The sequence below is a fragment of the Cyprinodon variegatus genome, unplaced genomic scaffold (genome assembly GCF_000732505.1).
Source record: "Cyprinodon variegatus isolate N-32 unplaced genomic scaffold, C_variegatus-1.0 Scaffold197, whole genome shotgun sequence".
Lineage (NCBI taxonomy): Eukaryota > Metazoa > Chordata > Actinopteri > Cyprinodontiformes > Cyprinodontidae > Cyprinodon > Cyprinodon variegatus.
Window position 1 is genome coordinate 438375 of NW_015150650.1, and position 23565 is coordinate 461939.

The following is a 23565-nucleotide window of genomic DNA, read 5'->3' on the forward strand; positions in this document are numbered from 1 at the left end:
TATATATATATATATATATATATATATATATATATATATATATATATATGTCTCTAGAAACAAACTTTATGTTTAATACACAACTATATATAAGCACAAAATACAGTGTAAGTTGACCTGAATGTGCAAAGAATAAAAATAAATACTGGACTGGTGTATTGACAAAAGAACAAAGAAACATAGCAGGAAGAAGTGTGTCACTCTATGGTCTGTCTATGGTTTGTCATACAGCTTTGTTTCTTCAGGATCTGTCCAACTTGTTGCATTTTTGGAACAAGAAATTCACTTTTCCTAAAGTACCTTTATTGAGACTTTCCAGCCATTGGTTTCATGAACTAAAGCTATGCTAGACTTGGGTGATGCAGCAGGAAAATAATCCAAAGTACTCCAGCAGGTCATTTTCTGAAAGGATCATGATAATATGGAGATTGCTGGTATTTAGATTGTTTTAACCCCCTCAAAATAGTTAATAATTTATAAATATATATTTAAACACTGCTTGTGATTAATTTTTTCAATTAATGCAGATTCACTTTATCTGATTTTAAACTTATGTTGATGATTTGAAAGATTGAACTGAGATTGATCACATCAGAACCACAAATGTCCAAGTTGTATTTAAACTACACTGGGTTTTAAATAGGTCACATTCCATGGTCCTATGTACCTTTTCTACATTACAAATATTGTAAGACCTCAAAAAAATCAATGAGAAGGACACATATTGACATCTCATTCTTTCTAGATCTGGAGGTCAATCTTTATTTTGAAAATGATGCCTCTTAACAAATGTTAATTAACACTAATAAAACTCGGACTGATATCATGTCCATTAGACTTTCAGGAGAAGGTCATGATGAATGATGCAGTATTTGTAAATGTGTTGTGCATTTTAAAACTTTTTGACTTTCCTTTATGTATTTATTATTACTGGATTATTTACAGTAATGTCTTTTTCTCTGTCTTAAGGAAAAAGAAATTATACATGTTTTTTTATTTTCTCATATTCACACCATCTTAAATATGTAAGTATTAACCAAACCACAGCACACAAACAGATTCTGAAGAAATCAGCCAACACATGCAAATACATGACATTGCTCAAATCCAATTAGGCTTAAAATGCTAAAGCAAAAGAAAAAAAAACAAACAAAAAAACCCCACTATCATCAGTATTCCCTTTCCCCATGTTTTTGTCTACCCTACTGAGCAAGCTGATTCATTATGTAGGACTAATGAGGTGACTTATACTAACAGAGGAGAATTATTTACAAGACAATGACTCATTTGTGTTTATCTGTACGAAAATTTCTCAGAGTATAAGAGTTAGAATATAAACAAATCAAACATTAGTAAAAGTCTACTGATCGGCAGGTTTTTGAGTTAACTTTAGAGGCAGCAGCTGTTAAAGAGACTTCCTCTTTAACAATGATTAATGTCTTCATGTCATAATAATAATGATAATATTCATAATAACCCCAATGTGGGCATTTGATTTACTTCATTAAGATTATTAGAGATTATTTTGTCACTTAAAATTTAAGCATATTTTTGTTTCAGAATGAGTTCTTCAAAGGATTATGAACTTATTACCAAATCTTTAAAATCAACTTAACTTAGAAATAACTATTAATAAATAATTAACGTTAATGACTTAAGCAAAGTAATTATTATGGCTGATCAGAAGTGGATATTCTACAAATGTATAGCAGTTCAGGGGGGAAAAGATCTAGGCTTATGTTCTGTGCTCTCCCCTTCCCCTTGGGAAGGCCAGAAAATTACATACAGAAAGCCACATTAAGTACAATGCAGCAAACACTGCGCTGGCAAAATTCACTGAGAAGCTTGGATAGTGGATATTTTAATGGGAATGAGAATCCACACAGGGCTTTATAATGATGTAGTTTGAACAGGGGGTGTCCCACTGTCATGGTATTGGTTCTGTTTTATAAAACTCAAAGTTTTATCTTTGAGCTTTCATTGGATTTATTTCCATTTTGAGTTGTTCTAGTTATTTTGACTGTATTTGAGTGAGTTCTTAGGTATTTGTTGTTTATCCTCTGTTGCATTCTTTATAAGCCTCCTTTTCCCCCACCCCCTTCTAGATTTCTCTGTCCACACCTGCTCCCAATCTGCTGATTAGCCTGGTCTTTGTTTCTGTCTCCCATATATACACCTCCTGTTCAGTTACTGTTTGCTGGTCATCATCATTTCTTTGCCTTTGCTGTGAGTATTCCTGCTTCTCAGTATTTTGTGGATTTATGTCTTTTGCTTCAGTTCTCACCTTTTAAATTAAATATGCAAGAAACTACCTGCAGCTACAGTCTCTGCATTTGGTGTCCTCCTCTCAAACCTCCACCCAACCTGAAACCCACAACTAGACATCAAAATACTTGGGATACAGGAGAGTGGCTGCCTGCGACTTTTTATTGAATCCTTTTCTTGCTCACCCAAAATTCTGAACTCTCTGACCATGGTGCTTTTTCAGGTCTCACTTTTGTCCTGCTTCTCTCCCCTGCCTATGGAGTTAAGGGGCAATGACCAGCCTTTAGAATGTGTATCAATAAATGTGTAGCAGAAAGCTACAAGGATTTTTAGTTTAAGCTTAACACAAGTGTTTGGAAAAGGTGCCCAAGTTTGACCTAAGATAAACTTTATAGCCTACATGGAAATCCTGTGAGGTATAAAACTCTGCAAATAATTCTGCACACATTACGCACTTTGTAAAACATGGTAGTGTTATCATCATGCTGTGGAATTGAGTGGAATGGTTAGAAAATGCAGGTAAATCCAAGGCAACGCTGGAGGAGAACCTTCTAGAGCCTGAAACAGGTTAACCAGCAAGCAGGACAATAACCTTAATATTCAGCTAAAGCTACAAGGGAAAGGGCCAGGCTGTTGGGATCCTTAGGCTTGCCCACCAGAGGGCGCCGAGGATCCTCTTCTGTTTTATGTTGTTTTCTGTTAGGACTGGGGTTACTGTTGGGATCTGGAGAGTTACCATCTGTCTCCAGCAGAGAGCGCTGTGGGTCTCCTGGGCTGGAGCCTCCAGCACACCTGAAGCACATCAGCCCATCAGGAGACCTTCCTTCATAAGCAGCAGACAGACCTGCCTTCGACGCCGGAGTGTTGACCAAGTTTGGTTAGCAAACCTAAGCCTCTGCACATCTAGTAAATCACAGTAGACTATAGAGAGCAACTGGATTCTAACCTGTCTCTATCTTCTCTACTCACAGAAAGCCTGACTGAAGTAAGAAGCTCTGGATGAGCTTTACCTGGAAACCTGCCTGCCTGCCAAAGGAAGCCAAACCTGAAGGTCTTAGCCTGGATTCCTCCTTCAGCTCTCAGGGGAGAGCTAGGAAGTTGAACCTGAAGATCTCAGTCTGGATTCCTCCCTCAGCTCTCAGGGAACAGCTAGGAACCAAACCCACGTCTGAGGCTCACTAGCCAGAAGCTAGACGCTGCTGCTGCTGACCTCTGTTACTTCCTCAATCTCTGGACCCACTCGGTTCCCCATCTCAAGGATCTGTCAGAACCTCTTCAAGGTACATTCGAAAATTAGCCACTCATCAATCCATTCCCATCTCTCCAGATATCAGTGATCCCGGACCTGTACCAGAACCAGTCCATGTTTCTCTGTGCATCTTCCTTTAATAAACATTAACTTTTCCTCTGTCTCCAGTCTGGTGTTCTGCATATGGGTTTAGCTCATTAAACCGATCATGACACAGGCAAATGTGTAGCAAGACTAAAAGCTGTTTGTTACAGATACTCCCTATTGGATCAGATTAAGCTTTAAGTGGTTAAGATTCCCTTTGGAAATCTTGGGCTCTGGTGTCCTCTGTGTGTGTAAGGTGAGTCTGGGGCTCCTCACACCCATTCTTGTATTAAGTATTTTTCACAGAAGAACTTGATACGAGTTTCTGCCATACTTTTTAGATTTTGATTACAAAAAATGTTTTTTTGCCTCTAAATATAAATGATGAAATTATTTTTTACGCTAGGTGTAATTGGTGTAACATAGCACCTGTGGTGACTTTTCTATAAAAAAAATGTAAATTGAACACATTAACACTAGTGGTTGCACAGTAAAATGACACCATGCAAATAAAGTTAAGAGTGTGAATACTTTTGCACGGCGCAGTAAATCCTCTTTCACTCTTGCTGTGAGCCATCTGAACTCCACTGGTGCTTGGCTATGAGATACCGGCGATAACTGGGACACAGCAGCATCCGTGGTGTCAGGCCTCTGGGGGATGGCTTCACAGCAGATGGATCTCAGCATGGTGTTAAAGTTATATCCTCCTTCCCTCACCCAGAAAACCTTCCTGGAGCTCTGCAGCAACCGGTTTGTGATGGTGAATTTAAATGTATGTCTATGGCAGGTTTGTGTAAGTAGATTCTCACCTTCAGCAGAAGCATTGGCAATAGTAGATGTGAGATGACACAACAGATGGTACACACTGATTTGTGCACTTATATCGCAAATGCTTTGGATAAGATAATAAAATATGAAAACACTTGTGTTCCCTTTTTTTCTCGGCATCCATTTTTCATATTAATTGCTAGCTTCTTTGGCCTTTCAATGTCAAAACCTAAACTGAAACTACAAAGAAACTAAGAAGGGGAAAATCCAGGACTGCGCAGATAAATTTTTTTAAAGGAAGATTTTTTTGATTATCCAAACATGCATAGAAAAGGAAGTACTGGCTGATAAAGCCACTTGTTTCCTTCATTGATAAAAGAATAAAAACCGTTTTCCTCTCATTTGATGATCAAAACGTTTAATATCATTACTTTACAGCTTTTCATTTGCAGATAAATTGACAACAGCCACTGAAATCATAATACTTTGGCAGCCAGCTTCATTTGCACATTTTTTATTTGCTTCCTAATCTGTGTTTTTATTAAAAGATAAAAAAAAACAAAAAACAGTTTTGTGTTTCATTATTTGGAGTTTCTTGAAACTTGTAATTATTTGCAAATGAGCATAATTGAGCTGTCAGAAACCCAGCTCAATAGATTTAACGATACATTTTGAAGGTTTGCGAGCACTAAACCATAATTATTTGCCCACTCATATGTACCTTCTGAAGAAGAACTCTAAAAGTAGATTGTCAAACTTTTTTAGGCAATGGGGTCGTTACATTTCCAAGTGTTGCTTTGTAAATATCCCAACCTCTTTTTTCCATGTTTGGTGGTACCGGTTCTTACACTTTTAAAAAAGTTCTGGCAGTGCCACTGATCACTGGCTGTATTTTCATAATTAATACCCCGCCCCTGCTTAATTTTTTAATTCCAGCAATATTTGCAAAATGTTCTACCCACACACACACACACACACACACACACACACACACACACACACACACACACACACACACACATACGTATGCTCACTTGATATTGTTAATGAAGCAGACCGTAAATAAAAATATCTTCTACAAAACTTTATTCTCCGTCAGTCAAGATGTTTCATGCGAACTAAGTACAAAGAGAAAAGATAGCAAAACTATCTGTAATAAAAATATATCTTTATAATAAAAAACTTTGAAACAAAATAAAAAAAAACACAAATCTCCTGAGAGATGTTAGAGAAAATCAGAATTCATAATGCAAAATAATAGGTCATAACATAATAAAAACACTGGTGTCACCGTTGTGATAAATGGAGCCTAGAAGTTCAACTTAAGAAACTCATTGTCACCTACATCCATCCACCTGTGACACAGCCAATCAGCTTTGAACCGCATCTCCACGAAAGCCAATCAGCATCCATAGTTCATCTTAAAAGGCCTCCGATCCACTCTTGTCTGCTCCTGTGGGCAGGTGGCAGATGAGCTATGTGACTTCATTCAGATGACACCATTTCAACCCACCTTCAGCCCCTACTCCACCGTCGTAGCTAAAGCTTCATCAGAGTGTCATTCCTCCCAAACTCTTGCTGCGTTCCCTGTCTCATGTCAACCGGTCCGGCAGAAGACCGCCATGTTGAGCCTGGTTCTGCGAGAGGTTTCTTCCCAACGGGGAGTTTTTCCTCTCCACCTTCGCTTCATGCTTGCTCATCATGGACAGGTTCTCTCAACCTGTTTTATCCAACTAGACTTCCATCTTCTAGGTCCCTGACTGAAGCTCTAGTATCAACTCACGCATTCACTAGATAAAGCTCAGCATACCGTCTCACTAACCAGCAGTCTACAGACTGACCAACTTCATCAATCTCCACTCCACCACCAGTTTCAGGCCTGGGGGGGGTCAGTCCTATTCTTTGCTCCTGTTTATGCATATCTATCAAAATAAAGGGCTATGTTTCCTTCCGAGGTCTGAGCGCCAAAGACAAAGTAATTGTATCAATACATTTCTCCTAATTGTCTTTTCTGTTCATGTGAGTTTTTCAGATTGAACTGTGCATAAAGTGTGTATTGTAAAAGACTCTGGTGCACATATGCATCCAGACACTGAATATTGTCCCTGATGGTGCACTGGATAAACACCAGATAAATACAAGGTTGGACTTATAATAGGCTTCAGGACCACTTCAAAGGTGGGATGCAGAAGGTGTATTTTAGAAATTTTGATTTATCATGCTGCTCTATCTTTATTAATTGTGCTTTGGTGCTCACTTTGTCTATAAAATGAACTTTGTGGTTGGACTGGGGAGAATCTAAGCTTTATAACGATGTCTAACATGTCTATGTTGGCAAAAGTTTAACCGGTGTTATATTACTGCGTTCCGAGTTGTTAGGTCAAAAAATAACCAACCACCTGCTGGTGACATGGGCCAGGAAAAGAGGTTAAAATTAACATTACAAGCTGTGATGGGAAAGAGGGAATTTCACTCACTTGGTTTTTTGGCTACATTGTTATTTCCTCATTGACTGACATTGGGGCAAAGTGAACATCTCTGATCTTTAAACCAGTCTGGTTTTGTAATGTTTCCGCTGGTATCGGTACAACGCCTGTTCAGAATAAGTTTACATCTTTGGGTAAAATTGGGCATATTTCAGTTCATAAAGAGATTTATCATTTATATAATTTTGTTCAGATTCTTTATCATGAAATGTGGATATCATAAACATCAATGTTAATACAGTTAGCTTTTCTCAATTCTCTGGTTTTAATTTCTTTTCTATTTTCTACTCTCCATTCTTTAAATAATCTTGGGACCTCATGTCTATTTTAAGCTACCTTCTTCCGCCAGCAGCAATCTAACAACCACCTGCTCAGAGTTGGCTCCCACAGGATCCAAATCCTAATGCAGTCTCTGCTCCCTGTCTCAAGTGTTCAGCAGCCTCTAACAGGTTGTCTTTTAAGATCCTCCTGAATTTAGCTCCCTCTATCATCCCACCAACTCTGACCAGCCTCCAGTTTTTTGTTTGTTGTTGTTGGTTTTTTACGAATGTCTTTAAAGGGTATAAATGTACCAAACAAATGGGCAGGAAATGGCAGGTTCATTTCCTAGGGCTCAATCATTCTCCAACTGGTCTTGAGGATGAACCAGGACACCACATTTTTACAGATCCACCTGCAGGGAGACTTTAACCCTGGAGCTTGGACATACTGATATTCAGTCATACACTACTGCACTGGACATGAAGAGTATGTTTTTAAGTAGAAAAGGAGGTATGAAGCTGAGCAGTAAGATACATTTCCATTTACCTCCACGCATTTTGATGAGCAGTGCTCCGGAATATTAATCCTGGAGGAGGAATTGAAGTCTAATGATTGGCAAATACTGTGAGGAAGACACATTTGGCCTGTGTTGAAATCCAGGGTTTTATCTTTTACTGTATGGAGCGCACAGTTATGCAAGATCGAGTTGTCTCTAAGGAGCTTCAAACCTTTTCAAGAGGTCTTTAAAACACACCTGAGGCATATTTCATGTAACCCAGGGGGATTAAGGGATATGAAATATAAATGTATGCTGTTGAGGAGGCTTTCGTTGGAACCTGGTTTCTGAAGATTAGGCAAAAAGATTTTTGAAATTGTTTTGAGGGATCCTGATACTGGGATATTCTATACCTGGAAAAGATCAGAAAATATACAGCTCTTCAAGTATTACCAATCTGTGTGAAGTTAAAGAAAAAGACAACTTCATGGCTTTTAACTTCGAGAAATGTATATATTCAGCAAATTTATATCAAATAAAACATTTTGTTTGAATTTTCTCAATCTGAAAGTGAACAGGATAGCAAGCAAATAAATCCTTTGTTCTAACTCAAAGCTTCCTGCGCATAAAACATCCTCCCCACAAAAAAACTTTCTGTTAGTTTGGTTCAAAGGAACCATTTAAGATGGTTTTTTTTTTTTGTTTGTTTTTTTGTTTGTTTGTTTGTTTTATGAAACACACAACTCCAAGAGGCACAAATCTCATATGTACCTCCTGCAGCATGTTTCTTGGACACAAAAAAAAAAAGATCAAACTACAGGAAAAGCCAATCCAGAAAAGTAAGAATATTTCAACCTTAGGAGAGAAAAAAAATGTGAAGAGATTTTGTTGGATCAGACTTGAAGTTGTCTGGTCTGAAGGCCTCAAGATTGGGTCTTTACATTATTTTTATAATATAGGATTTGATAGGGATTTTGTTACTGTCATAAGAACATGTTAAAAACATGGTTATTTGTGTCCTGTCCTCACAACCCCCCACCTCACAAAAAAACTGCTTTAATATAATCATAATCTTTGAATGGAAGAAATATTGGAGGGAATCTGTTCCTAAAGTAAAACCTTCAGCCAAATGACAAATAGCTGAGACCAACTCTGTCAAAAAAGAAGTTTAGTGAAGGCTGGCATTTGAATGCAAAAGTGGAAGTGATTGAAAAGTGTGTTGAAGCCCATGGACCTGATCTTAAAATGGTTTCAAACACTTGCAAGTACGTTTTCACCTGCAGATCAGACCTATAAAAAGGTGCAAAGTAATTTTTGCAATTTAGCAGACTGCACTTGTAGACTTTTTACACATTTAAATACTTAGTGCATGAAAAAATGTTTTTAAATCTGTAACTCATCAGGAGAGCAGGTTTGGCTCCTTTTTTAGTGCAATCAAAAGTCAAGTACAAACTCACATGCAAACATTTCTGTGATCCTTGTGGACACAAAGCTGCAACTGGTACAAATACAGAGGATGGAGAAAGACTCTGTATGCATGTAAACATAGCTGGGCAATCAGAAATATTTGTAGAATAAGAAGTTTAGTCACAAATGAGAGCAACGGGGGGCCAATTTTACCTAAACTATTAACACCTGACTGAACTTCAGTGTCATGTTTAGATAAAAGTAGCAAAATAGAAAAGAACAGCCACCAGAGAACAACCAACAGAGACTCTATGAAGGGACATGGCAGGGGGACTGCCATGTCCACACATGGGCTCCACACAAAACTGTTCTGTTGTCTTACACCTGTATGGGCCTGTCTGATTTTGTAATATACATTGTGTCAAAAGGCTTTTGAGAGGAGGTGGTGAAGGTAAATCCAGCTGTTTACAAAGTAATCTGATCGGGTTGGGGTGACTGGGGTGGGGGAGTGGGGGGAGTGGGGGTACTGGGTCCATGAGCAAACAAAGAAAACTTCAACAGATATATAATATTATTCTTTTTGTAATTATTCATCTTTTTATTTATATTTTTCACTTTAATCCATGGCACGTTCAGATAAGCTGCTTAGCAAAGTAGGCTACTCTAATAAAAGTATAGTATTATCACTGTTATAGTGTTTAAATTACACAGATCATTATCCTTATCATCTTTACAGCTTAAAACCTCGTGTTTCTTTCACTGCCATTCTCAAACTGCCATTCTCAAACCAAACCAGTTTTCATGTAACATTTGCATGGCCGATCGTGGTAGATCACCTGAAACACTCCTACTTATCGGATACAGAAAAAAGTTTAGCACATAAAATGTAATGGTCTTTATCAGGAATCTATATAAACATCTCTCTTATCTATGTCTAAATATACTGTATACTATCTAAACCACCTTACTGAACTACACCGTGGAATGCTATCTCCAGCATAACTGACAACAAGACTCTGAAATGAGTGACTCAAATGGCTAAGAGAGTCGTTGGGTCTCATTCCCTTCCTTAGAGAAAATTTTTATAAGGAGATGCCAGAAGAAAGCCCGCTCTATTGCCAGAGATTCCCCTCACCCATCCCTGTTGGTGTTTAATTTCCTGACTTCTGGAACAAGATATCACTCTACTGAATCAATAACAAGCCTAATGAGCAGAATAATCAGCAACTTGCAATGAAATGTACAGAATACTGCTTACAGTAGTTTTTACTGTAAATGTATTCTTTTGAACATTAATGACAAACTTAAATCTATTATGACTTATTTTATCCATGTTGTGTTTTCCAGTCTTCGTGTTTATCTTTTAATTGAAAAATTAAATATACTTACATTTATGGTTCTTTTTATAATAAAAAATGCTATGAAATCTAATTGTTATTATAATATAGGTATGAAAATTTGAAAATAAATAAAAGACAGAAAAATGTATATAGTGTGATGATCCTGGCACTGGAGCTGACTCCATGTCTCCTATTATCACTCCTGTTCAGTCTCCACGATTTGCAATCCTCTCTACTGATTTCACCTGTCGCCACCTGCATATTAGCTCCGTCCTGATAAGTTTCCAGTTCCAGATCGTTTTGAGCCAACCCCGTGAGAACCTTTTGGCCTGTTCCCTGAAAACCTGTCTGTCTGTCTGTCTGTCTGTCTGCCTGCCTGCCTGCCTGCCTGCCTGTAATAGATCCTGTCTTGTCCCCTGATTTTTGAGCATGCCTGACCCCTTGTTGGATTTGTCTGCCTGCCTGAGACCAGCTCTCTCAGTCTCTGGATACTGGATTGATTACCTGTGTTTATGACCCATTCTGCCTGTAAGTTACTGAGCCTGTCTGCCTCCCCCAATGTTCTGTGATACTCGGAGATCGGACCTAGATCTGAAACTGAACAAACCTGTTGGATATCCCCTCTGTTCATCTGCTGGATTTCTAAACCTATCTCTGGACACACTGCCTGTCCCTGGCTCGCTCAGAGTCCGGACTCCATCCGTAGTCAGGTTAGTCCATCAGACAGTTTTGGCTCTAACCTGTCCCTCTGTCTCCAGGACATACCAGCCTGCACATGAGAGCAGTAGGCCTGAGAATCAGTGTTTCTATCACCTGTCTTTTCAATAAACTTTTTAAAATGTCACTGACCTGTTGTGGTGAATCTTGGGTCTGTATCCGGCGCATTACATATAGATATATATATTGATGTGCAAATGTAAGAGAAAGATAGATATTGTTGCTATGGGGAAAGGTATGTGACAGTTAAGATTTCATTTTAGATACACAACTAAGAATATTCTTAAGAATCAAAAAACAAAATTATTTTGTAATGTTATGGATATCTTATTAATATAATGCTTAATATATATAATAGCTATAATAGGAAAGAGTGTCACTGAACATTGCATTATTTATCACAGCAAGTGTAGATCATCTTGAAACATGATCAGGGAGATCTAAGGTGCCCCATGACATTAGCCTTATGATCGGAAATAAAAAGACCGGCTTAATTGTGCATGAATTGAACTTTTATTTGGTGTTGAAATCCTTTGGGCGTTAGCAGCTCTCAGCCTCATTTATGAATTTCTTACCAGACACTTTAGCTCATACTGTTGTCTCTTCATGCGTGGCAATAACAATCTGCAAGCAAACCTGATTGGACAGGTAGTATTTGCAGCTCTGGAGAGGAAAAGCTTAATTTCATGCTCTGTTATCAATCACTTCTATTACCACAGTTCTTTTGCATTTGACAGGAGAGCTAATAAGGGAAAATCTGAAACAAAAAGGGGCATTTTTTTGTTGGAGGATACAGCATAGGTCTTTCTATTATCTGTTCTCCTGCTCTTTGAGTGGAAGAAAGAACTGTGACTTTTTATATTGTAAACCCCTGTGCTATATAATTTAAATTCTTCACTGTACTTTTGTGCATTCCCTGAATGACTTTGTGCTCTTTATCACAGTTTTCTCTCTACAGCCTTACTCAATCTGACTTGCCAGGCCTATAAATACAATAAAACGTCTGGCAGTGCATGTGAGTAGGGATCTTTTTTGCATCACAGCTCTGCTTTACAAAGAAGCAGTCATGACTTGAGTGTGCAAAATGATTGGATGCATTTTTCACCACTGTACATTTCCAGGGGTGATAATGATGCTGTTTCTGATTAATATTCCTAAAGTCGTATGTCTCTGTAGGCAAGGCAGCCATATTGCTTAGAAGTGAAATGTGTTGGAGGGGAAGATTTTAGAGCAGAGATCATAAAGTGATATTGTAGTTCCATTGGCCTAGTTATGGGATCCAATTTAGTGCATCACTCAGCCTTAAATTTGTACCTGTCCACAGTAGTGGCGAAGCCTTGTAAAGCTGTAACAGGATGAGCGATCGGCTCATCTGTTAGTAATGGGACTGAGCTCTCGGGCCAGCTCTCATAATTTGATCCGGAACAAGCTTTGACAGAAACAGTGCGCCAGATTAAGATGTATTCCTATCACACCATCCCCCTCTTTTTCCCCTCATCTAGCAACCTACAGCTTTGACCACCCCTGACTTCTTTCCCCCCGCTGGCCACTTTTATTTGCTGTGAAATTTCACATTAACCTCCCATAACCTGCAGAATGAAGCCAACACCAAAGCAACTTTCCAATCTGCAAGCACTTTTCCCTGAAAGATAACCGCTTGCCTTGTCACCACCTCTTTCCAGCACCCCCCCTTCACCATTTCAACAGATAAACTCTAGCAGTGAAAAGAGTAACAATTTGCAGTAGGAGCTCCTGCACCGCGAAGACCTTATGATCCCATTCCGCAGTATCAGGCACTTAGAAGATGAGGTAAGCTTGTTTCTTCAGGCTTTCCTTCTAGTTATCATCACCCCACAGGCGGAGAAACACAGACAAGGGGGTCCTCAGGGGAACACAGCATCTGCTATGTTTCAATAAAGTTTTAGATTTAACTGCTATTTTCCCAAACAGAAATAAAATCTTTAACAAAGCGGCGACGGATACAAAGGTGACATTAGGTGTAATTGAATAGGAATCCTCTTGATGGAGGACAAATGAAGGGTGAAAAGCAAGTTTGATCCTTAGGGCTGAGTTTTCTATTTGTGCGAGAAAACCTACATTCCTTGTTGTTTGTTTTGTGGAGCTCCATAATCTCACCCGCCGGTTGGTACTTATTGTTTCTCCCCGCCTCATTCCCATGAGCCAATATCGAACTTATAATCCTGCAAAAGACGGCGAATGGCAGGCCCAGAGTTACCATCATATACAGCCTACTTAAGACCCGTTTGTATCCGAGTTAAGAATGTCACGGGTAGATTTGAAGGGCAGGGGAGAGAAATGCAGGCTAGCAGGTGGTAAATGGGGATTACAGGCTTTTGTGGAAAACACTATTGGGGCTGTAATTATCATAAATTGGTTTTGCTGCAGACAGGCATATTGAAAAAGACAGGTGGTTGAAAAATGTGTAGATTTCTCTGTCCTGGTTATAGAGTTTGCATCCCTGTAGTCATCACACACCTCTCTGCTCAATGATTCCTCTTTAATTAAAGACCTATTAGAACCTAACCCCTGCATTTAACCTTATGGCTGCATTGCTGCAGTCCCCTTTTATCAATAGGATGTAATTGCAAAGCAAAGATCCAAAGTAGCCGCTAAAGGATGCTGTTCCAGCCGAAGTAAAATCCAGACTTCTTATCTACCTAAAATTCTTTCTTTTTTTTTAACATGTTTATTAATTTTGATAATACCAGACATTTTACTCTGGAACAACATACTTTTAAAAATTATTCCCCTCCCTGCGAGAACACGCATCTCTCTTCTTACTGTACATTTAAGAATACACAACGATAAGATATAAGGATTAAATTTAATGCAAAAATTATGTATTACAAGGTACACATAAATCAAGTATACTTTACACACATAAGTTACAATTTACAATACACAGTTAAAAAAGTTAAAAACAAAAGAAGACACACCTTCTGTTAGAATATAAATGACCAATATTATTGTAAACGGCTTCCATATTTCTTCACAAACACTACATCCATTTTGTTTCAATAAAATCGCTTTCTTTTTAATCCAGTCACTGTGCCATGAAGTTAAATAAGCTCCAATCATTGGTGGTTTACACTTTCTCCAGCCGAGAGCAATGCTATTTTGCTTTTAGCTTGCAAAATAGCAAAATCTCTAACTTTACGTTGCTGGTGGTTTAGTTTAAGGTGTCTTGGGTATAAGTGTAACAAGATAATTTTTGCATCCAGAGGGTGATTCAAAGATAAATTATTTTGGAGAAATTGATCATTTCAACCCAAAAGTCACTAATAATGCTGCACTCTCAAACACAATGCATAATCCCTTACTTTTCTGCATTTAAAACATATTTCTGGGAATCGTTTTGTTAAATCTGTTTAGTTTGACAGGACTAATGTAAGTTTTTATCAACCAGCTATATTGATTAGTTTAAAGCTATCGTTACCAGATTATCTCTGAAAGTTTAAAAACATGCAGGTGTCAGGGTTCTACCCATTGTTTGGGTTTCTTTTAAAGTTTTTAGTTCACTGCAATTATGTGTCCTTGTAGTTGTTCTCTGGCAGTTTTGTGTTTTTTTGTTACACTCAGCTGCCCCCTTGTGCGAGTCTCCTTGCCCCTTGACTCCTTTCTCGCTCCTTCTGTCCACACCTGCTCCCAATTAACAGATTACTCCTATCTTGGTGTCGTCTTGCATATATAATCTTCCTCTGCAGTTCATCAGTGCTGGTTTCTCGTCATTACTTTACTCCTTGTGTGTGTATTTTTCATGCCGTCCCCTGTTTCTTGTTTTTTCTCTATTTTGTCCGTTGATTTGTGTTTCTGTTCCCATCTGCATTAAATCTGCAAAAACTCATCTCTGCGTTTGGGTCCATGACCACATCCACCATCTTTGACAGCAGGATGTTCAAGTTTATGGATTGTTGATTCTGCAGACCCTAATACAAGCTAATAATAAAAAAAAAAAATTATGCATGCATGTCTTAGTTAATAATTCCTACAAAGAACGAGCACTGGCAGGTTTAATTATTTATTTTGTATATAATTGTATATAATAGAAATAATATGTTCTATTGTGGAACTATTTTGATACCCAAATATCTAGAAGTTAATATTATTTTCAAGGAAAATAAATGTGATTCATTTTTATTGAGCAGCTTTAAAGAAGACTTTGTGTTCATTTTATTTCCAGAAATGCTTCCCAGCTGGTTAGTCAGTAGTTTTAGCAAAGTGGCATTTAACTGTTGTAAAAATATCACTACATCTTCAGCATATAAAGCTATTTTGTGTTCCTTGCTACCCATTGTTATCCCTTGTATGGGATTGCTCGACCTTACAGCCATTGCTAGAGGTTCTATAGCCAAAATAAATAAAAGCAGGTACAGTGGTGACTCTTGAGGACAGCCTCTCATAATATTAAAGCTATTGTGGAGGATTTTCATGACATCTTTAAAAGACCCACCCTCTCCGCTTAAAAAAAAATGTGCATGCGAGAGCATGCATGAGCCGATTTCTCCTCATGCACGCTCTGTTTAAAAGTTACTGCTCCCATACCTCATACAAGCTTACTGTGCCCTAACGTCCGCCCTAACCCCTAAATCCCTCAATCAGGGATTATATATATATATATATATATATATATATATATAGTGGACTTTATAGCGAACTCAGTTAAATTACCGTTCAGACAGATGATCACTGCTTTTTTCTCCATTGGTCAAGTACAGTAACTCATCCTCCACTACCCAGTGCCTGCACCATATTTGTTATTAGTCACCATTGCCGGGTAGCAACAGCCTATGGCGCCAATGGGCCGCTGTGACAGCAAATCTCATAATGCTTTGTGAGGTGAGCTCTCCGTGCAAAGCATTCTGGGATATATCTGCCTCTTCTGAGACCTTTCTTTTCTTCTTACTTCGTAGACACTTTTTCTCTTACGACCCTCGGCCATTTCAGCGGTGAGAGAGGTAAGATTCAGTGACTGTCTGAAACTGTAGCACACCACAGCACTAAAGTGTACATGTGCAGAAAAAGATACCAAATGAGACAAGCACGTAGGATGGCCTTATGTAAACATATCACCAGAATGATTGACAATTAGGAGGACCACTTATCTAAATGATCCACCCCGAAATAAAAGATCATCCTCTATACCTTTAGATGGTTCAGAAATCCCAGGATTGGTTGAAACTTCAGCCTCTACGTTTCAATATAATAATTTTACCCTTTATAAAAAGGAACTTTAAAATCAGATTCTTGCAATCACATCAAAGAGATAAGCCCATCTGATTCTATCAAAAGCCTTCTCCATGTCAATGAAATAAGAGCTTTATCCTTTTTCTCTTTCTGACTATGCATGATATTTAAAACCTTTTCTTGTGTTATAAAATCCCTCTTGTTTTTTTTTTTTTGTTTTTTTTGATGAACCCATAATAATCATCACTCACGATGCCCGTATCACATCACAGCCTCTAATGTTTCTCGTATCAGTTTTTATTAGGCTTATAGGCTGCATATTTTTACACTTTGAATATATAACATATAAGTGAATGGGCAGGCCATAAGGACCTGCTGTTTTATCACCTTTTACTGTTGTTAGAGCGTTCATAATTTCCATTGCAGTAAGCTCATTAATTTATGTCTTGGTTTCTCTAGCAATTTCAGAATGTGAAGATGATAAAAAAAAGGGAAATCTGTATCAGCCATGACCTTATTTTCAGAGCAATATGGCTTTTGTAGAATTTTATAAACGCATTATTAATTTCCAACTGATCTCCAGTAATTTCTCCATTTTCATCCTTAATAATAGTATTTGCTCTTTCTGATTCCTGTTGCTTTATGTGCTCAGCAAGAGCACTGCCTGTATTTTTTCAGCTGAACTTTCACCCACCTCCAACCCATTTCTTTCCTCGCTCTAAAGGGCCGGTTATCCTCCCACAGCAGTGTGTCGCAGTGACCTTGTCGCAGATATTTTTCGATTTATGCACAATATTGAAGCGTGGTCTGCGCTGTGTTATTCCACGCCACAAAACAAAAGGGACGTTCACAAACTAGTGGGTTTAGATGTGGCCGAGGCGGTGAGGACGTGGAATAGGGGCAAGTTTGTGCGACAAAGGAGGGACATGAGGGCGAAAAAGAGGGGGTATCCAGGTGGAAAAAGGGTCCCAGCATTCTTGCACACCTCGCTCTTCTAGCTGAGATGTTTTCCACAATGGCGGTCATACAAACAAAACAAGCAGGTAAGGTACCATACAGGAAATACACAGTGAAGAGCAGATGTAAATTTAACCAATCAAATGCCTCCTGTCTGCAGCACTGTCTGCGGTCACCTACAATTTTGGAGAGGTGCAGCAGAGTGTCTGCAGAAGAGGCGGGGACAAAGTTGCGTTCACTGTGACACACACGCAGACTACCTGGTTTCTGAATATAAATCAGCCTTAAGGGCTTTTCTTTGACCCACTCATTCTCATATTTACTCCATTATTAGTGTCCGGGAACCGGGGGGAAGACTACCCTAGTCCTCTCCCTATTATTAATCTCCTTTATTAATCCAAGCTCATGTCGACTCACAGCCTCATGTCCTCTTTCTGGAGCCAAGTGTCAAAAGACTTTCATTCATGTCAAATAAAATATTTCCAACTGCTTCTTTTCTCTGTGTTACTCTTTCAAGGTCGAAATAATGTCTAACCAAACTTAATAATGTGTGATTTTTTTGTTCATTTTTAAGCATCATTCAGAATAGATTGTTATTTAAACTATAGAACACAAAGAGAACAGAGCTGTAGTGAAACTTTGCTTGAAACAGATAGATTAAATAATTCACCATATAATAGCATCAATACAAAAACAAAAAAAGGATCTTTAAGATACAATATAGTGGACAATAGTGAATGGCGATCTATTAAAAAGTTGTTTTTTTTTAAATAATAAAAAATTGTGTTTTTTATTTCAATGCTTCAGGCTTTTAAGAGGTTAGAAATAGAATGGTCAAATAATATTTGTCTGTTTTGTTGAGAGTAGATATAGATGTAAGTAATTGAGTTTGATGGGGCAGATGATACCAGGGATCGATTGCAAACTTGAGCATCATATTGATTGGGAATCGTATCAGACTTTGTGATATTGGTAACCATGGCATCGTCATCCATCCAGGTCAATATAATTTTGTATCGAGATATAGCTGATGATTTACACCACTAACTGATGTTTGGGACCAGGTTACAAAGGTAATCCTCTTTGTCCTTAGCTGCCTCTCTTGGCTTTTCAAAAAAGGACCCTAGGAAACAAATGGTTGCTATGTGGATGACTGACAGCTTTGACTTTGCTCTCCTATTACCAAAACAGACTGGTGCAGTATCTGTGACACTGCAGATGCTGTCCTAGTCTGCCTCTCTATATGTGCCCTGCTCTGTTTTATCCCAAACTCATTACAAGAACATTAAGATACCTTATTTCTTTCAAAAGGCTGATCTAAAGGTCAGACATTGTATTTACATAAACATTCACATTAAGAGAACTTGAGACTTTAGATGCTCTTCTGTCGGTTTTCTCTGACCTGCAACTGTTCTCAGATTCCCTCGGCTGTCTCAACAAAGCAGCACAGGCGAAGTATTGGTTATTAAATTATTAGGAAAGAAAAAAAAAAACTTCTGTAAGTTTTATCTTAGCCAAATTACAACAAGTAACATTGAAACAGAGCAAACAACGGTCTGGCACTGTAGCAACCTGTTTGAGTAAAATAAATCCTCAGATTGACAAAAGATGTAGGCCTATAGCTGGATATTTTTCTAGAAATGACACTAAAGCTATCTGCATTTCTAAAAAATATTACTATTTCAGAACATTAAAGTAGCTTTTTGTATCTGTGAGACAGTAGGAGCAACATTTTATGTCTGATATGTAGAAACACCAGTTGGGACAAAAACTATCATAAGATTAAATCTTTAGGAAACTGCGGATTAAAACTCATTATTGATGAGGGAATTAAGTGAAGCATAATTAGAAAACTATTTTAAGCCATGCACTGAAGAAACAATATATTCATTTACTACATATTAATAGTTTTGGAAAAAGTTTGGGATAAATTGTGCTTTATACTAATAATAAGGGAAAATGGAAAAATTGAAAAATTAACTTCTACATCTTAACCTACGGTATACGCTTAGGGAGCATTGGGCTACCACTGTGCGGTGCCTGGGGAGCAATTGTGGTTTAAGGGTCTTGCTCAGGAACCCAGACTGCAGGCTGTGGGGATCAAAATGAGAAGGTGGCAAGTACCCAGTTTAGGACACACTCCCTTTATGCATTAAAATGCAGCCTTAATGCTGTCAGTGTAGGATCCATTTATACAGACATTCTTCTTTTGTATTTTGAAATGTACCATATCTGCTTTCCTCTCCCAAATCTAACTTCCCATCTAGGTCACTTTTTAACACAAAAACAATACACACATTTTGCTCTGTCATTCTAAAAAAATAGAATTATTCTGTATATCTGACAGACCACTACAGAAGGCTGTCCATCAATTTGGTGGGAATTAGCACACAAACGTGAATGGCTTCTGAATGGAAAAGATGATGAAATCTGTGAGAATAAGGGGTTACATTCTAGACTGTAGGTTTGAAACTTCCTCTCTTCTTAAATACCCTGCAGTGACACAGCTATGCTAGAAATATTCTTATTCACACCAAGAGTCAAAAATTTATGAATACAATTTGGATAAAAGAATACACATTTGATTATTGTGTATAATATGGGAGGAAAAGCCAACTGAAGTAACAACAGCACAGAATCCATACAGTTTCCATAATAAGGAAAGCATTTCCAATCAGTAACTAGTGCTCTTTTTTTATGTCTGCCTCTTTAAACGGAAAAAAATAATTAGAATCACTTTTGCTGTAGATGACTTTATTAATTAGCGAGCTCCTCTTTTATTCAGCCCTTTATTCCACCCACGTCTGATTTTCTGGCCTTGAAAAAGTGCTGCGAACAAAGGGGCAGAGATGAAATAAATTGTTATCGAAGCTAAACCCACAGAAAACTCTCTCGGCCATCAGATTTTTTTCTTTGCCACTCTGCCTGTTGCCATTGTTCTTTGACACAGTGTAATATGAATGCCACTGGCAGCGCTTATTATCACCAAACCCCTAGAGTCCTGACTGTATAAAAGCTACATTTCATTTTTTAAATGCTAAAATTCTTTGAAAAAAAACATTAAAGGTCTGTTCTGGGGAAAAATTATAATTTCACATTCGTTTAATGACATGCATAACAATATCAACCATCAGATTGGTCTTTTCTGAAACCATTCATGTTGGCTCGTGGCAAGCCTTAAGAAGGAGGAGCCTTACTTTGTTGCATTTACCGCAGCCGATGCACTAAACTCAGCCCTTCAGCAGCAAATAGGACAAGGAAGAACCTGCTACTCAGACAATAAGTCAAACATAAAACAGGAGGTTGTCAACACTCAAAAAAATCATCTAGAAATAAGTAAACATTTCTTAAATAAAGTGTATCTACCCTTAATTTGAGTAGGTAAATGAGATAGATGCTAATGGAATGAGTATTTTTACTCCTAAATAAGATAACTAGATAAAAAACATTTGAAATAAGACAATGAAATTGTGTTCTTATTTTAAATGTAAATTGTCTTGTTCCATTGGCAAAATGTCTCTTTTATCTCCTCAATCCAAGAACAAATGCACTTATTTTAAGAAAAGAAGGACTTATCTAGATTTAGATTTTTTTCTGTGATGGAGGTTGCCAAAGAAAAGATTTAACTTTCTATTGAGTCATTGGAGGGAAATGACTCTTGTAAAGACGTCCAAGATATTTAGTAGAGCAACCAAAACCTGCTGAGAAAGATCCGTTTTATGGCAAAATATGGATGGGAAAACAAGGAGGCTAAAGAAGAACACGAACAACACTGAATATTAACTTTTATGGCTGAAATAATTATTTGCAGCTTTTTATTTCTCTTATCATACTGAAAATAAAGAATACAATATGATTCAGGTTTTGGTATATTCAGCAGCCTAGTATTACTTGAAAAGAAAGCTGTCATTTTGTTACAATTAAATTTTATACAACAGAAAAACTATTATTTTAATCAATGTTTTATGCAGGATATTTTAAAGTTTGTCCTTTATTGAATCTTTCCAACTGCAAAGGCTAAATAGGTAATAAATATGTAGAACCATGCTGCTGGGGTACAGTGCATATGCGTCAACTCATGTGCAGACTTTTGCAGATGTTTCCATTTATTTCTCCGTATTTTACTTTTATTACATTCATGTCTTTTTAAACTTTTATTTTTCTTTACTTATCTTATTTGTATATACAATCTTATTTTTTTCTCTCTATTTAAACCGTTCCACTTGGAAGAAAAAGAATTTACCGCAAGGGATTAATAAAGTAATTCTGATTCTGATAACCAAATATCATTTAATTATTTTAAAACCAGATCAGATGTTAAAAAAAAACTAAATACAGTCACCCTAATTCTATATGTTGTTAACCACTGTATAATCTTAAAACAATGCTCCACTGTTGGTGTTATAATTCCTGATAGTTAATCTTTTCTTTTGCTTTTTTTCCTGTTGTTGAATGGCATATTGTTGTTATCACAGTGTGTTTTATAGAGGGACACCAGTAAGTGTAATTTATTGGTGTAAACACTAACTCCCTTCGACTGGAGTCTTAGAAAGCTTTAGGGAGTGTGTTTGTGTTTTGTGAAAGGACAGAGGAGGAGCTGATTCTCTGACTTACCAAGCAAGTTAATCTAACATAGCTCTACTAAATACATCTACAGTATGCAGTGTGCATTTAATGAATATATTACCACTCTGAACGGATCAGGGCTGAATGTAACTAAAAGCAACAGATTAATGGACTTTAGCTAAGTATTCTGCTTTTAGAATCAGTTAATAAACAGAAAAGGTGTTAAACACCAATCTGTGTTCAATCTCTTACAACCAGATTGAGTAACATACTGTATTCAGTAAGTTTCTACACTAACCCTGCTGAGTTACACACCTTTCTAGTTCTGCTATTAACATTGTCTATCTTTAATTGGATAAAGACCTAAATGTCTTAATTTAAAGAACTTATACAATGTCCACAAAATAAGTCTCTAAAAACCACTTGTCACTGCATCACTATAAGAATAAGCAGATTAAAACAGCACAAGCTAAAACCAGAGACAAAAGAAAGTGCTGAGTTGAGGCATTCTCTTAGTAAATTCTTATGTTGCTCAAGCAGCGAAAAAACAAAGAAGATGAAAAATCTGTTTGAACAGGATATTTTGGAACATCTGTTCATATGTTACGCTTGTCTTTAGCTGGAAAAAATATATAGCCTGCTGAAGAACACTTTACTATAACTAAACCTTAATGGATTATCGATTATCGTTTCTATACTGTATGATATACTTGTTTAAATAAAATAAAATTACGGTATGTTGTGACCGTTTGGTGATTTCTCATGATTTCAGAAACATAACAAAAATATTCCTGCTTTACTAACACATCTTTTCCCTGCATCTCCAGAGAAAAAAGTTTGCAGCTTATTTGTTTCCAGACATCTCAGGTGAGTATGTTCATAGATAGGCTGATGTCTTAGAAAAAAATTACACTTTAATCTATGATGATACAATATCGCACTAAAATGTTTTTTTTTGTGTGTGTGTTTTATCACTTTGCTCCATGGGGCAGTTATAAATAACTGTTGCTGTCAATGTTTTATCATAGAAAGTACTGACTGAATTCTGTACGTAAACCAAAATAGAGTACATGCAGTATGGAGTCAGTATCAGATACGTGATCAGCCACAACAAACCAGTAAATTCATATCTACCTGTATTTTTTATTTTTTCCCCCGGTAGGTTAATACATTCCCATTTTTTCTCTTTATTATGATGCGGGCATAAGTCGGTTTTTGATATATGATATACTTCATAATTTAAATGGCCACGATAATACGACCATATGGCCACTTTCTACTACTCTTTCTGTACTTCCCTCTAACTCTTTGCTGTCACCACTGATTCTGACTAGGGATTTTCCACTAGAGAACTTGTCATATTTCCTGTACAGAAATTGTCATATTGATGATAAATGTAACATTGTTTCTACTTTGTAAGTCACTTTGGATAAGGCGTCTGCTAAATGCATAAACATAATGGTGTGCTCTGCTTTGGGAAAGAAGTCTGGAGAATTCAGATCTTCTTTTTCAGCTGAAGCAGAAAGCCTGTTTGGACACCATGTTGCAAGAAGACACCAATTCTCTCCACTAAATGAAGGGAGAATTTAAAAAAATAACAGCTTCCTTAATATATTTACAACTACAACCTTTGAATTTCATGTGTATCATACCATACCAACTTTATAAAACACTTTATATACTGACAGGACCAAAGTGCTGTACACTGTTAGAGTGATAATTATAAAATTATTGTGTGGACATATGAAACATTGAAAGAAAGAG

General features: G+C 37.3%; 1 protein-coding gene across 1 annotated transcript in view; it reads right to left on the minus strand.

The window, feature by feature from the left end:
- The window catches only part of galnt9 (polypeptide N-acetylgalactosaminyltransferase 9), a 167934-nt gene that overhangs the window by 113234 nt on the left and 31135 nt on the right, over positions 1-23565 (minus strand). The gene's annotated exons all lie outside the window — the stretch shown is intronic.